The sequence below is a fragment of the Convolutriloba macropyga genome, chromosome 7 (assembly GCF_964194025.1).
Source record: "Convolutriloba macropyga chromosome 7, txConMacr16.3, whole genome shotgun sequence".
In the NCBI taxonomy this organism is placed as follows: domain Eukaryota; kingdom Metazoa; phylum Xenacoelomorpha; order Acoela; family Convolutidae; genus Convolutriloba; species Convolutriloba macropyga.
The window spans coordinates 46,878,178-46,894,077 of record NC_134474.1 but is presented as its reverse complement, the minus strand read 5'-3'; the positions used below and the strand labels follow the sequence as shown (position 1 = coordinate 46,894,077).

The window sequence follows — 15,900 nt, the reverse complement described above, 5'->3', positions numbered from 1 at the left end:
GGATTGAAAATGTATAAGCGGCACAGAGGAGGTGCTAAGGGATTGAGATGAAATGATCTGAAGAATTACGACTATTAACACTTGAGAAGAACTGAAATAACTGAACTGAGTATTCAAACGCCTCCTATTTATAGGCGTAAAATTGGGATAAAAGATCCCGTTGTGGAAGAAAAACTCCCCTTTTTTATTAGGATAAAAACTCCCGTTTCTATTTTGGGATAAAAGTTCCCATTTTCAATTTGGGACAAAGTTCCCATTTTTCCTATTAAATTTTTTTTAGCACATCTCATCCCGCGGCTAAGATGGTTTTTTGAAACGATTTAGATTTTTACAAAGTTGACTAACAGGTGAGGCAAAGAAAGGTTATATATTGTTTACACTTTCTATTAACTTGAAAAAAAAAATCTTTTTCGATACGAATTTACTGCAAAAATTTTAGATACAATTATGCGACGAGAAACATTCAAGGGCAGAACAAAGTTTGTAAGTTCTCAATTTTTTATTCCTTCCAGTTCATTTATTTTTTTCTGCAAAAATTATTTTGTAGATTTGCGTTCTTTTGTTTTTCGCGTAGGAACTTCTGCTCCAAGCCAAAGGTGTAGGTGTCGATCGGCTGCTATAAACTGATCGGGCACTGTCAAATTTCGTTTGTCCAACGCAATATTTTTCAATCGATAAGTCTTTAGTTTTGAATTATAAGATAGAATATATTGCAGTCCTCAGTCAGTCAGGGTGTCCAAGAAATTTTGTACTTCTTGTCTTCTCTCTTAATTTCTGGCGTTCCAGGCGTTGGTTCACATTTAGGATGCGCAGTTGAATCGGTTGGAACCTGACAGTCTGTTTTGCCAAGTGTGTTGACGTCGGTGCTATTGTTATCTCGACAAGATTTTCACTCTGCTTTCCTGAAGTATATGCAATTTCGATTTTTCCCTTTCCTGCAAGGTGGTTGTTGAGGTTCCGTTGATGCTGTCGCCATTAACTTCTCAAAAGTGTCGGGTATTATAAAGTCTTCCAGATCAGGCGTATCGTCATCTTCGTCGTAACCTAAATTCTAAAAATAGAAATATAAGTGTGCATTCTGGATATATTTAAATAGCAAACTAATTACTTCTTTTTTTATTCTTTACGTGTTCATATATATATATATATATATATATATATATATATATATATATATATATATAATAGTTTTTTATACGGGGTAAAATTGGATTATCTCCATTCTCCTCTATTGCGGCCTTGTTTTCATTCCTAATTGCACTACACATTGGTTGTGGAATATGCGGATATAGATCTTTCAAACTGCTTTTAAAGTTGAGTGAAGGTTGAACAAATTTTAGAGATATATATATTTTTTCATGTTGGGCAATTTGACGGACGTTTTCAATGTTTTTCGTTTGATTTTTAATAGCCGCCCTCATCTTCTCAGTCGGCTATCATAGCGCTCCTATTTTTTCACAATTCAAAGAATTTGAATTGTATTGGTGCGCTGTTTTTTTTAAAGATGTGTTCACACATTTTTCAATGACTTTGATCTTTCAAAACGGGATAAACAGGTAAAGCCCAGCGGGCATTAAGTTTCATTAGAGGCCCAAAGTGGGCTTTAGTGGTCCTTCAAGTGCTTATAGTGGTGCAGCTGCTGGGATGGGCTTAATTTAAGGTTAAAAGGTCATTTTTAGGAGTTTTTGGGCTCAAAATCGTGCAATTTTTTTTAAATTTTTTTTGTATTTTTTTTTTGAGTTTTTTGTTTGATTAGTCTTAGGTTGAAGTTTTTAAAAGTTCATGAAGACCTTTTGTGAAACAAAATGGCTTGTTATGACCATTTTATGAGCTATATGTTTTAGTACTACAAACAGAAACGCGCAAAATGATAATAATTTTTGCCATTTTTTTCAGGTTTTTTGAAAATTTGTCATTTTTTGAGTTTTTTTAACCCTAGGTGTCAAGAAACCTCCTCTAGGGTTTGATAAAGGGTTTGATGATAGATTACTGCATAGTTTCTAGTGATAATGGAATGGTTTTCAACTTTCTTCTATCATGAATATTAGCATTTTTTGACAAAACTTGCAATTTTTTCATATTTTTTTGACCTTTATTATCATTATTCAAGTTGTTTGAGTCCCAGGGGCAAGAAAACGTCATCAGTAGTTGGATAATAAGTTAATAAAAAATTTTTAGTTGTCATGGAATAGGTTTCAGTTTTTGAATATCACAAATTTTAGCGAATTTTTTGACAAAATTCGCATTTTTTTCAGGTTTTTGAAAATTTTCGTTGTTTCAGTTTTTTGAGCTTCAGGGACCAGGTTTGTTAATAGGGCATTGCTTAGTTTCTAGCAACAATAGAATGGTTTTTAACATTTTAATGTCTCGAATTTTAGCATTTTTTTTTGATAAAATCTGCTTTTTTTTAAGGTTTCCTCAAGTTTTTGTCAGTTTTTGATATTCGTCTGTTCCCAAATGCGCGAAAACATATTCCACGTTCTAATAAAAAGTTACTGCATGGTTTTTAGTTTCAATGGATTTGTTTTCAACAATTTAACTTTTCGTCTTTTAGAAGTTTTTTTAATAAAATTTGCATTTTCTTTTTAAATTTTTTCAAAAGATTTGTATTTTTATTTTTTCTTGCCTCAGTACCCAGGTAACTTCATCCAGTGTTTGATAGTATGTTATGAAATAGTTGCTAGGGGGCAATTGAATGGCTTTCATCCTTTTAATAGAACGAGTTTCTATTTTTTTGTCAAGTTGAAACTTTAAAAATTTTTGTCTATCGATCTATGATTCCTTATAATTTGCAATTGATTTCTTTTTTAATTTTTTGGTAGTTTTCGAGTTAATCGATCTTCAAGGGCCAATGAATATTTTTCAGGTCTTGCTGATATAATACTGGACCGATTTCAGAAACAAAATTTGGTTTTGAACATATTTTTGAAATAGGTATTTTTAAAGGGAGAAAATTTTGTCTTAGGTTTAAGAGTTTTAGCAATGAGTATATTTTGGTTTAGGTTTGTTTCTTTTAGTTTCTCAATTTTATGAGATGGTTTTTTTTGTGTTCTGGCTGAAATTGTTCAATTGATCTGCTGGTCAGGTAGAGTACGTCTGAGTTTTTCTTTCAATTCTTTGAATTGTATTTCAGGACTTGTCCTGCTATGTTTTTTAATTCGTCGTCTCCATCGAGGGTTCTTACGACCTGACTTCTTGGAAATGACTTCCTGGAAATGACTTCAGTGACTTCTATTCCTTTGCAATTAAATTTTGTGTACGTGACGTCATTTCTGCTTTTAGGTCAATTGCGTGACTTACCTCACCCGGAAAAATGACTTCTGAACTCACTTATGAAACTTTAAATTTTATGAACCTTTTAATTAAAAAATCAATGGTGTGCATCTAAGTAGTTACAAACTTATGCCCTAATTCTTGAATATTAGTATTGAGTTTTTGATTTTGAATATCATTTTTGAAAAAGCTCTCCTTATAGACCTATGTGTCATAAAATTGACAGTCCGAACCTAACCTAAAAAGTCCAGTGGTCTATTAAAGGAATCCTGATTGATCTGACTATCTTATTTCTTTAGTTGTTTCAACTCATGGAAGGCCGCAAGCGTCTATCGCGGTTATTTTCCGGCAATCTGCCGGCTATGTTTTACAATTCAAATAATTTGAATAGTATTGGGGCGCTGTCTTTTTTTAAGATCGGTTCACACATTTTCATGATTTTTGAAGTCAAATTGGAGTATTAATTTTGGTTGCCGAAACAGGAAGTGGAGCAAAAAAGCGAGTGGTTCTGCGGCGTGAATTTTTTTCGCTCGAATTTTGTTGAAGTGTAAAGTGAGAAAGCGATATTTGAACAAAAATTCACTTTCTCGCTAGTAATTTTTGTTTCACATGTGGCAGTTTCACTGATTTTTACTGTTTTTTTGATTTTTTGGATTGGATTTCTTTCTAAATGCTTTTCCCAGTCCATTCATCGTTCATTCTAGACCTAGTTTTTTGTTTGAACCAAATTTCAATTTATCGCTATTGGTGTTTTTGTTCACATGCAGCATTTTGACGAATAAAAAGCTTCGAGAAAATAAAAGCGGCAAAATAGATCCCACATTGCTCTAAGATAAATTGCGTGTAACCGATCAATTCTATTTAGTTGTTATCAAGGAAATTAGGAAAGAAAGTCTAAATAGACTGTTCATTGGATAATTAAAATGAGGTCTATCCTAACTTTGAAAATTGTTTTGTGAAACAACAAGTTCTTTAGAGAAAATTTGTATAAGACTTTTTATGTCTTTATTAATTTCATTTTCGCGCCAGAGTTTCTTTAATTTTTTATCAGTAAATATATATATTTGATCACTTTTTTTTCAATTTGTTTTTTGTTAATCTTTATGGAGCATAATTAGGCTCACAATAATATAATGCCCTTTGACTCTAATTATACCTGGTATTAATTCAACCCAGGAATTATCGTCTGCATTGTCCAATTGGAATAAATTCTTGTTCAAACTTATCTGGTGTATCTAAATGCCGTTCCACCGGTTCTTGAATTGACAACTTTTGCAAATTCTTTCTTAAACGCTTTGATGTTTGTTTTAAGTTGGGATTCGATGGCAACGCATACTATGTCGAGATAACGTTGGTTACTGGTAAAATTGCGGAGGCTACAGCTTCTGCGGGAGTTAATTTTCGCTCAAAGTTTTGATCTCCTTTACAACTTTTTGTGTGGTCGTCTTTCCAATGGAAGCATTATGATTGTACTGACCGTTTACGCGAATAAGTTGGCCATCTTGTGTAAATGTGGAAACGCGGCACTTGCAGCTTTGATATTTTAAACAATTCCAGACAGTGGTAAACTTGTTTTACTCTTTCAACATTAAACTCGTGGCCTTCCGCAACCAATATTTTCGGAAGATATGGTAAACTTAAAGTTGGCAGTTATCATGCTGATTTCAAGATGCAATGAAAAGAAAATTGTTCTTATGTTACATCCACTTTTGTATTGCTTTTATTTGCCCCATTAGGAACTAGATGACTTAAGTAATTCACTATTGATCGTAATTGTTCTTTTAACTATCGAGTCTTAAGTTTTCCTGAAAATTGTGCCTCATTAATTTACAGATTAAAATCGGGGTGAAATGAGTGGGGTGAGAAAAAGTATATTCACTACTTATTGATTTGACCCCGATTTTATTCTCTATTAATTAGACTAAAGATTTGATTCAGACCTAATTATCCTCATTTATAGGAAGCTTAAAATCGGGATGAAACCTTGTGAGGGTTAAATTATTGAGGGGTTAAATGATATAGCGGTTAACAAATTGGGTTTATAATAAAGGGGGTTAAATGAATAGGAGTAAAAAAATACAGGACGTCTAAGTATCTGGAGTTGGAGAAGTTGCTTCAATACCTGAGTGGCATCTTTTTCTGGAAGGTAGATGTAATTGAGCTAATAGGAATTATATACTTGACCGACTTCAATATATATTCGATTTAATTTAGATTTCTTTTTATAATTGTCCAGATTTATAATGACCAACTGAGAAAAATGCTGATTTGTTATGGTAAATCGGGCCTGAGTTTATACACATATTCAGAACTTGAAGTCAATTGCTTGCAATATCTCTTGGAGCAGTATAAAATTGCTCGGTGAGTTTTTCGCTTTGTGTAGATGTCACTCTATCCCTGGTTTGTAATGCAATTTTTATGCCTTGTATGACAGACAACCTGTAACTATTGCAATTCTATTTGGTTATTACCACGTTCCAAATAAACTCATTTAAAAATACTTCTTTTTTATATCTGAAGAAGACCAGAATCTTAAATGGGGCTACAGTTCAGCTAGTTAATAACCAAACGTTAATAATTTTAGCTTTTGGATGAACTTTGTCAGGCAAATATTTTTCAAATCGCGTTTCGTTCTGACTAGAATGATCGTTTGGTTCCTCTGTTTTATGGTAAGATCTTTGTTTTGCATAATTATTTCAATGGAATGGCAATGGCCTATGGCCAAGCATGGTTTAATTGAAGCTCATATCATTTTGTCTAAGTGAAAAAACTTGAGGCATGAATTCATGGTGTAAAGGGGCTATTATGGTTACTTTGCCCCCAACTTCCCCTCCAGTTTTCTGCCCCTACCCAGAGGCTAGCCCTCTCAGTAGTCCTAGCTACAATGAAGGAGAATTCCACGCCAGTCAATCCAGAAAAATTTGTCGGGTTTTTTCCATCCAAATGATGTTTAACATTTCGTCTCAAGAAACGGGATTAACTCTTTTGTAAGTGTACGGTTTGCAATTAGGGATAATTTCTGAGTAGGCAGAATTTCATGTTCAATTTTGTTTATTTGTTACAAGTCTTTTTTATCTGTTCGTTTTTCCGTTCTTCTGTTGATTGGATTCAAAACAGGGATTCCGTGGGCACAATCTTCGCTTTAATGAGGGTTTGCGGACTGATCTGTACTGAATGTTTTCCTGGATTTGGAAGAATTCGTAAGCCTGTGTGTTAGAGTTCGCATTTTTTTCAAAATCTGCCCACAACTTTTTTGGGGTCTCACTAAAAGAGAGGATGAAAGAGCATGTAAGAGTTACGCTAAGATCTGTAGATGATTAATAACTAGACATTTTGCAAATAATTTTTCGGTCCCACTTATGGGGGGAACTGTATGCTCAATTAGGTTTTTTTTGTTCAGTCAAATTTGGCCTATCATATGTTACGCGTAGAAAGACATGAGTGGTATGATTAGAAAGCCCATCGAACGTACAATGGTCAATTAAAAAGAGTTCTTCAAGTTTCGTCCTCTTCTTGTAGTTATCCAGGTTGAAATGTGTTATAGTAATGTTGGACTAATTGTAGATATTTTGTGCTCAAATATGAACAATTTCGTGTTGATAACCCGGCGACCCAGTAGCGAAACTGCTACTCGCATTTTGGTTTGTACAACCGAAAGGATGGAATATATTGGGGTGCCATCTTGTATGCTTAGAAATTCTCAAAATAAGGAGTGGCTTCAAAGCGTAAAAATCTTTCAAACAGCTTTTAAAGTTGAGTGAAGGTTGAACAAATTTTAGAGATATATATATTTTTTCATGTTGGGCAACTTGACGGACGTTTTCAATGTTTTTCGTTTGATTTTTAATAGCCGCCCTCATCTTCTCAGCCGGCTATTATAGCGCTCCTATTTTTTCACAATTCAAAGAATTTGAATTGTATTGGTGCGCTGTTTTTTTTTTTAAGATGTGTTCACACATTTTTCAATGACTTTGATCTTTCAAAACGGGATAAACAGGTACAGCCCAGCGGGCATTAAGTTTCATTAGAGGCCCAAAGTGGGCTTTAGTGGTCCTTCAAGTGCTTATAGTGGTGCAGCTGCTGGGATGGCCTTAATTTAAGGTTAAAAGGTCATTTTTAGGAGTTTTTGGGCTCAAAATCGTGCAATTTTTTTTCAATGTTTTTTGTATTTTTTTTGAGTTTTTTGTTTGATTAGTCTTAGGTTGAAGTTTTTAAAAGTTCATGAAGACCTTTTGTGAAACAAAATGGCTTGTTATGACCATTTTATGAGCTATATGTTTTAGTACTACAAACAGAAACGCGCAAAATGATAATAATTTTTGCCATTTTTTTCAGGTTTTTTGAAAATTTGTCATTTTTTGAGTTTTTTAGCCCTAGGTGTCAAGAAACCTCCTCTAGGGTTTGATAAAGGGTTTGATGATAGATTACTGCATAGTTTCTAGTGATAATGGAATGGTTTTCAACTTTCTGCTATCATGAATATTAGCATTTTTTGACAAAACTTGCAATTTCTTTCATATTTTTTTGACATTGTCATTATTCAAATTGTTTGAGTCCCAGGGGCCAGAAAACCTCATTAGGGGTTGGATAGTAAGTTACTGAAAAATGTTTAGTTGCCATGGAATAGGTTTCAACTTTTGAATATCACAAATTTTAGCATTTTTTTTTGACAAAATTCGCATTTTTTTTGTTTTTGAAAATTTTCATCAGTTTTTCGGTTTTTCCAGCTTCAGGGACCAGGTAATCTCCTTTTGAGGTTTGTTAATAGAATACTGCATAGTTTTTAGTAACAATGGAATGGTTTTTAACATTTTAATGTCTCGAATTTTAGCTTTTTTTGGATAAAATCTTCAATTTTTTAAGGTTTCCTAAAGTGTTTGTCAGTTTTTGATATTCGTCCATTCTCAAGTGCAAGAAAACCTATTCCACGTTCTGATAAAAAGCTACTGCATGGTTTTTAGTTTCAATGGATTTGTTTTCAACAGTTTAACGTTTCGACTTTTAGAAGTTTTTTGATAGAGTTTGCAATTTTTTTCATGTTTTTTTAAAACATTTATTTTATTTATTTTTTATGCCTCAGTTGCTGGGTAACCTCATGCAGGGTTTGATAGTATGTTATTAAATAGTTGTTAGGGGGCTATTGAATGGCTTTCAACATTTTAATAGATCCAATTTCTATTTTTTGAAGTTTGAAATTTCTAAAAAATATATTTCCTATCGATCTATGAGCCAATGAGTTTGTGAAGCTTGGAATTGGGTTACTGAATAGCCTCTAGAGACACAGAAGTGATTCTAAAGATATTTATATCACGATTTTCAGCAACATTTTTTTATAATCTGCAATTGATTTCTTTTAATTTTTTGGTAATTTTCGAGTTAATCGATCTTCCAGGTCCAATGAATATTTTTGAGGTCTTTAGATATAATACTGGACCAATTTCAGAAGCAAAATTTGGTTTTGAACATATTTTTGAAATAGGTATTTTTAAAGGGAGAAAATTTTGCCTTAGGTTTAAAAGCTTCAAGAGTTTTAGCAATGAGTATGTTTTTGTTTAGTTTTAATTCTTTTAGTTTCTCAATTTTTTGAAATGATTTTTGTGTTCTGGCTGGACTTGTTCAAGTGATCGGCTTGTCAGGTAGAGTACGTCTGAGTTTTTCATTCAATTCTTTGAATTTTATTTCAGGACTTGACCTCCGATGTTTTTTTACTTCGTCGAATAAAAAAATGTTTCGCTTCACCTCATTTTGCCGCTTTTTCAACATTTTGCGTGATATCTTTTTGACTTCTCTAGGCTAGTTTCTCTCTTCTCTCATTCTGCTAAAAGTGATTTTGAACAGCAGTTGCTCAGCAAAGCAATTCAAAATGAACAGAGTCAGTATAAGAAATTGAAGTCAGAAATAGAAACGGGATAAACCCATAAAGCCCAATTTTAGATGCCCGCTATTTGAACGTCGTTCCTATAAGTCTTAGTTACCATCTCTAATGCTTACTGGTATTGATAGTAGCCCCTGTAGCCACTCTCTAAGAAACAGAAGTACGTTTTGTTCAACTACGAAATGCTATCAAAATAAATCGGACTTAAAAAATGTTTTTGTATAAAATTTTTTTTTTCAATATCTTCTATTCTTTCAATCCCAATCATGCTTATTGGAATCAACGGCGGCAATCTACCGGGTATGTTCTTCAAATTCTTTAAAAACTGATATATGAATGAAATTTTTTTGACTCTATACGTCATCATGAAATATTTTTTTTTGAAAAAAATTTCGTTTTTGTAATTTTTGTCGTTTTTTGTCTTGTCATTTAGTTTCACAGAAGTTCGCATTGACGTTGTAAAAGGCATGACTGAAACTATATAATATTCTCATTGAACAGCTTATTTCTTTTTACGAACTTGATATAAGGGTTTCGAAATGTTTTTGATTTTTGAGTTCTTTGTGTTTTGTTTATTTTTTTTCGGTTTGATCACTAAGGTAAATTAATGAGGGGAGAACTTGGGTCTCAAAAGAGGTAGAAGTGCAAATTCATAGTTTTATAGTCACTATGGCGCTTATATGGTTTATGGTATTGCGGTTTATGTTTCATGTTTTCATGATTTATGGTGTTGGTGGCTTTGTCACTGTTATTTTGTAGACTTTTTTTGAGTTTTTGCGTTTTGCCTCTATTTATTATGTTTTTTGTTGTCTGATCATTAAGTCCCAGTAATGAAAGTTACCATTGCGCTTTTTAACGAGCCATCAATGGCCTTTTATGTTATTTTGGTCGATAATTTAATTTGTATGAGTTTAAAATTGTCTTAGAGAATTTTAATTGATTTTTTGAATTTTGCCTTTCGATCATTTTTGCTACTGATAGTTTAGTCTTATTGATGACGGCTCTCAGCCGCTTTCTAGCGAAGCTAAGTGATTAGACTCTTAGACGCCATTTATTATTGATATTTTTCTTTGCCTTCTTCTTGTTGCCTTCATTATATTTACTTGCCGTCTGTTATTTTGTCATTTTTGTCTGTAATGCAATTGAGAACATATTCTTCCGGTTGTCATTTACCGAATACTGTGAATTGCTACTGATTTTAAAATGGTTACATATTTCACTATTGGGGTTAGATTTTACTCTGAGACAACTGATGTTTTGTTATAGTAGAAGTACCCTTTTGTTGTTGTTGTTGTAGCTATCGCACAGAGCTGCAATTTGCATGCAGTTTTTGCGGGATACAGGCGCTTATTGCCCCTTTTTTAATGGTACCCTATTTACATTTGCATAGTAATATTAGGTATATTGGTGGTAGTGTGTGACTGCCTATCCACAACGTCCTTGTGGTGCGGCGACCTTTCTGCATCTACGCCATGGTGATTGACATGCGGTCCCCGGGTTAGGGGACCAGGAGGGGCATCGTCAGTATCAGGGTAAAAGGGCAAGAGAGGCGGATTATTCTTTGCCGTGTGGTCGTTTAGGACTTATGGTATTGAGTCCAGCCATTTGGCTACCTCTACTGGTATTTTCCACAGGTCCATCACTTTCAGGTCCTTGGTGTTCTTAACTGCAGTTTAAAATGTGGTTTACGTCATGTGGTGGCAGTTCACTTTTGGGACAGCGGGTTTCAACATTGTGACAGAACCTACTCAGGTAAGAGTTTGGCAGTATCCAGTTATGAGTATGGACCGTGTGTCGGTGGATACTTTTGAGCCATTTTTTGTATTTTTTGCGATTTAATCGCTCTTTATTGTTTGTGTGTTGCTTGACGCGGTCCCTATTAGTATCATTTGGTGTAGGTCTCCTGGGACAAAAACTGGTTGAAGTGGTTGGTTTATTATCAGCGCGATCGCTCTGATAACTACCGGCTAGGAATTGCTCTGCTAACTTTTGTGTATGAGCTTTAACAGGCAGCATTTCACCTTCATTGTGTAAGTCATTGATGGACATGTTTACACAGCCCGAAATTGTGCGAAGAGCAACGTTTTGTTGCGTTTGCAGGTGGTTCGTTTGTATTGCTGATTGTGGAAGCCCAAATGAGAGCATCGTAGTTCAGCACGCTCCTACCGATAGCTTTAAGTTTTATTTCTCAGCTGTTTTTCTGCAAAATTACTGTTTTTGGTGAAAAATAGTGTGATTCTTTTCAATATAATACGATTTGTTTGGATAAATTATACATCATTTTATATAGAAATTTTCTTTCTCCAAGTTTTACCGCTAATGTTTGCGTGTGTTTTTTGCACGTTTGATAATGTTTCGCTTACTGTCAAAGGCTGATGCAACTGTAAGAATTAAGAATTCATTGAGCGACTGTTTTGCTGAATTTTAACACCCTGCTGCTGATTTTGTTTCGGAGGTCATTTATTGGCGCATGCAGCATGAATTTTTGCCGAATTGTCTGATAAGTTTTTTGCGCGCACTTAAGATATAATTTGTGTTTGTTAACGTAGCATACAGCTGTATTCTTTTAAAGACCTTAGTGTATACCTTGTTTGAATTTTTTGACTCGATAGACCAAGAAATGTCAAATTTTTTCTTATTTTTTCGCCTTTGGTGTTTGTTTTTTGAAGAAGTTTGTGAACGTCCATTTCTCAGTGTCAGTAGTTCGTTGCTAACAGTTTTCTCTATTGTGGTTTATATCCAATTTTTCAATTTTTTTCTTGCAATTATTGCTTGCCTTCAAGTGTTTTGCTTTTTTGCTTCGGACGATTGGGTTATCATCCGTGTTGTCATTTTTTTTATTGATGATCTGTATGCATATACTAGTTCCCATCTAATTGGGAATTAATGGGTCTGAGTTTTTCTCTGTAAAAATTCTTGTGCTATTCGGCTATTCGAAAGCTCTTCTACAAGTTGGACTCTTAGTGTTTATCCGAAATCAATAAATAGAATGAATCAAGTATTTGGTTTCAAACTTTTTTCGACGAGCTCGGTAGTAAAATATTGAGGGATTAAATTTAAAGTTTTAGAGAGATCAGGGAAACTTGTCGCTCGGTGTTCACCTTCATTCTTTTCTCAACTTAAAAGCCAAGTACATTCGAAATGACGTCGTTTTAAACGATTTTCTTTCTGTGAAGACGATTCAAGTGTTCAAAATTGGTTTGCCGAAATTGGCTGGGGGCATTGAAATTGGCGGCTAGCAAATGTGTGGCTATAAATAATTTTTGGCTACCATCGATCACTCAAATTTTTCATTTGATCAGGAAGTGCTGGTGCTTTGCTCAACTACTCGTCGCCTAAAGACCGTATTTTGCTGCACTCATTCAACAACTGGTTTCTTAAAACATTCTTTTCTATCGGATCTTTTTTCAGCTGTTCTCAATTTGTTTTCAAGATACCTTCTTAACGATGACACATAAAAAGGGGGCATTTGCTCTTCTAGAGGTGATTAATGAGATTGCAATTTTACAATCTGCTTCCAATTCTGCATAAGAGATCCCGGATGTCTGTTTTATTTTTGTTTGACAACTTGAAAAATATACTTCATATCTTCAAATTTGCCACGTATTTACTCCTTCAATTGTTCTATTTTTTAAATTATTGTTTTTGAAAAAAAAGCCGCAAATTATTCTTTGTTCCATCGTCAAATTTTCAAACATTTCGGGGGTAAAAGACTAGCAGAAATTGGAAAATTCTCGCCGGAAAACTTTTGTTCATTTCAGAAGTAAACTCTTCCTCTTGTCCCAATAGCCCCAAATTCCACAAAATAAAATGTTCAGCACCGAGTGGGGGATAAAATTTCTTAAATTGAATATGAGCTTTAGCTGCGATTACATTTTCCTTGACTGGCTAGCTGATTTTGCTTTAGTAACGAAGCACGTGACCTCTTTATGTAGTTTTCTAATAGTTTTCTAATGGTTATACAAAAGTAGAGATTTATGATAAATGTTAAAGAAATGCTGTTTCGAGTTCGAGGCTCTGGAGATTTGAATGCGGGTTATCTGATGTATAGCAAGCTTTTAAGTATGTAAATTTTTATAAAATTCATCAATTAATTTGAAGTTAGTAAAAACCACACTTATTATGTTCCCTGTTATGCTTTTTTAAAACGTTGTCCAAGTTAAGAACACAGGATGGTCCTTACTGAATCTGATGCGACAATTAACAAATGACTGTTACTTTTTTGTGCTAAACCCGGATCTTGTACGCTAGCGCTCGCCCCAGCAAATTAGGCACCCCATTAGTATATATTCAAACACGATGTACGCATTTGAAAAATGTACGCACAACGTTACTTTTGAATACATGTGAATAAAAGGCATTTCGAAATTTTTAACTGAGTGGAAGTTTGAAATTTATACGTATAGAATGTAAACTTCTACCAATAACTTGTTCTTATTGCAATTTTTTGGAGTTACAGGCTTCATGGAAGCTACTACCTTTATTTTCATGAAAACTTGCAAATATGGTTGTTGTATTATACCCGGCACTTAGTTATGAAAATAAATAACCTTTTCAGAAGGGAGTCAAATTTAGTTTTTGGGGGTGCCTAAATTTCTGCTGTATTTGACGGGGGGGGGGGGGGTAGCGGTAGCGTAGAAGATCCCTAGAGTTTTGCCTTGAATCCTTTTCTGTCACTGCTGATTAAGTGCTACTGTGAATTAGTAAGGCATAACTCACTTATCGAAATGTATTGCAACTTTGTGAACGGCTATTTCACAATAGAAAGTTTTTGTGGGCTTGATTCTGGAGCGGACATGTATTTTCTTGCTGTTTCGGACGTCATAATTTTTCGGGCCATTATTTGCAATTGTATGTTGTAGCTGAATGTATTGTAATTGACGAGTAGTTAATGATTAATTGAATTTTTGGTTGTAGACAATTGAGTTAAACATCTAAACAAAATATATTGGCACAGTTCTTGTAAAATGTCCCTTGCAGTCAATTTTAATTTCCCTCAATGTAAATTAGCCTGTCAAGGTACTGTCTTGTCTTTTGTCCCATCTCATCAAACTTTTGTGTATTTTCCAATCAACCACTGTCTCAAATTTAATCAGAACCTTAAGCCACCAATTTACTACTTCTGCCCTGACTCAAAATTTGGACGATATTATCGCACTGATCGCTGAACAATCAAAATGACAAGAAGAATAATTAATAGTGTTTCTCTGGTTCGATTGCTTCAAAAGGAGTATTGTTTTGCTGTCTTGGTCAGTAATAACATTGTTTTGAGAGAATTTTAGGGAATCGTAGATGCTTAATATTCTGCCTAATGTTGAATTTTTTTTAACAAGAACTCGGTAAATTCAATTAATAAATGGCTTGGCAAGATAATCTTAGTCGACTTGATCAGCTCATTGACATGCCATTAGTTATCAGTTCAAAGTCATAATCCAAGTTTGGAATCACACCAACTCTCGGATTAATGGCGCCTCGTCACTCTGATGATCATTTATGTCAGTCTGATGATGACTTAATGGCGCCTTGTCATTATGTGAATCAAAAACTCACACAATCGGGTTTTCAATTGGATTAGTAGAACCCACACAATCGGGTTTTCAGGTGGAATAATAAAACCCAAACAATCGGGTTTCGATTGGTATAGTGTAACCCTTACAATCTGATATTCAATTGGGATACCGAAACCCTCACAATCAGAGGTCGTGAGACATTAAGGAGGCTTCTTTTGTTTGCAACTGGCTCACAGGTCTGCACTACTTGATATCAACATAATAGCGTTTCCTAGCATTAGTGTGACTGAAACCGATTGAGCAAGCCTGTTTAAAGCAACTGACAAACCAGTTGAGTACAAACTTCTGTTGTGGGTGCAGCTATTCGCTTCAATTTCATTCTCACCAAATCAGAGAGTCCACCAAATGATTCAAAAGCATTGGGAATGATTTGAACACCTATGATGGCACATTGTTGGGAATTTTGCTCGAACTTCCTGTCCTCCGCAACTCTGCGGTCAAAACCATACTTCCTAGCCGCATTTGACATAATACTGGTTTGCAGTGGGTAGGTAATGGTTACATCCAGAGCTGCTGGCTGTCCAGCAGACCGACAAGGTAAATATACATCTCTAGGTCGAGCTTTTGTTTCTGGTATCAGGTATTTCTGCTCTCAAACGGCGACAGGTTGGCATCGCTGCAAGCGGATTTAATTTTGTCTCTTAGCCGGTTTTGAAATCATATCGCCCCGCCCAGGACATATAACAGTATGATCACCGAGTCCAAATATCCTGTTTTACAATAGGGACACTTCTTTTTTTTCATACATGCGAGCGACCAGTCTGAACTTCACAGCTGCACGAAACTCGTTTGGCAAGTTATGGAGACCGAGAGCCGGTATGGGAGCTGCCGATTACCAGGCTTCCGATTGAGGCAGAGTGACAATAAACAAGCTTTTTCTGTTTCGGATGTTTGGTTTTCAATTTTTTATTGAGAGTGACTGCGATATTGACAAACCATTTAGTTCATCAATGATTTTGGTAAAAACGTGATCTGCTGTCAGACTTGGCCAGTTATAAGCTCTACCAATGTAGCAGATTGCGATACTGAACCAACATAGGCTGCTTTTATCTGGTTAGACGATCGGACTCCAATTCCAGTATTTTCGATCGGAAAAAGATGTTGAAAAGCAATATCTACGGTTTTTAAGTAAAGGCTATTTATTTGTGGTCATAATAATAATGGTGTAAGAAGAAGCTGTTC

At 34.7% G+C, this 15,900-nt stretch overlaps 1 protein-coding gene across 1 annotated transcript in view; it reads left to right on the top strand.

Annotated features, from left to right (window-relative positions):
• Positions 1 to 15,900, top strand: part of LOC142342922 (charged multivesicular body protein 7-like) — a 320,646-nt gene that overhangs the window by 91,462 nt on the left and 213,284 nt on the right. The window lies entirely within an intron of this gene.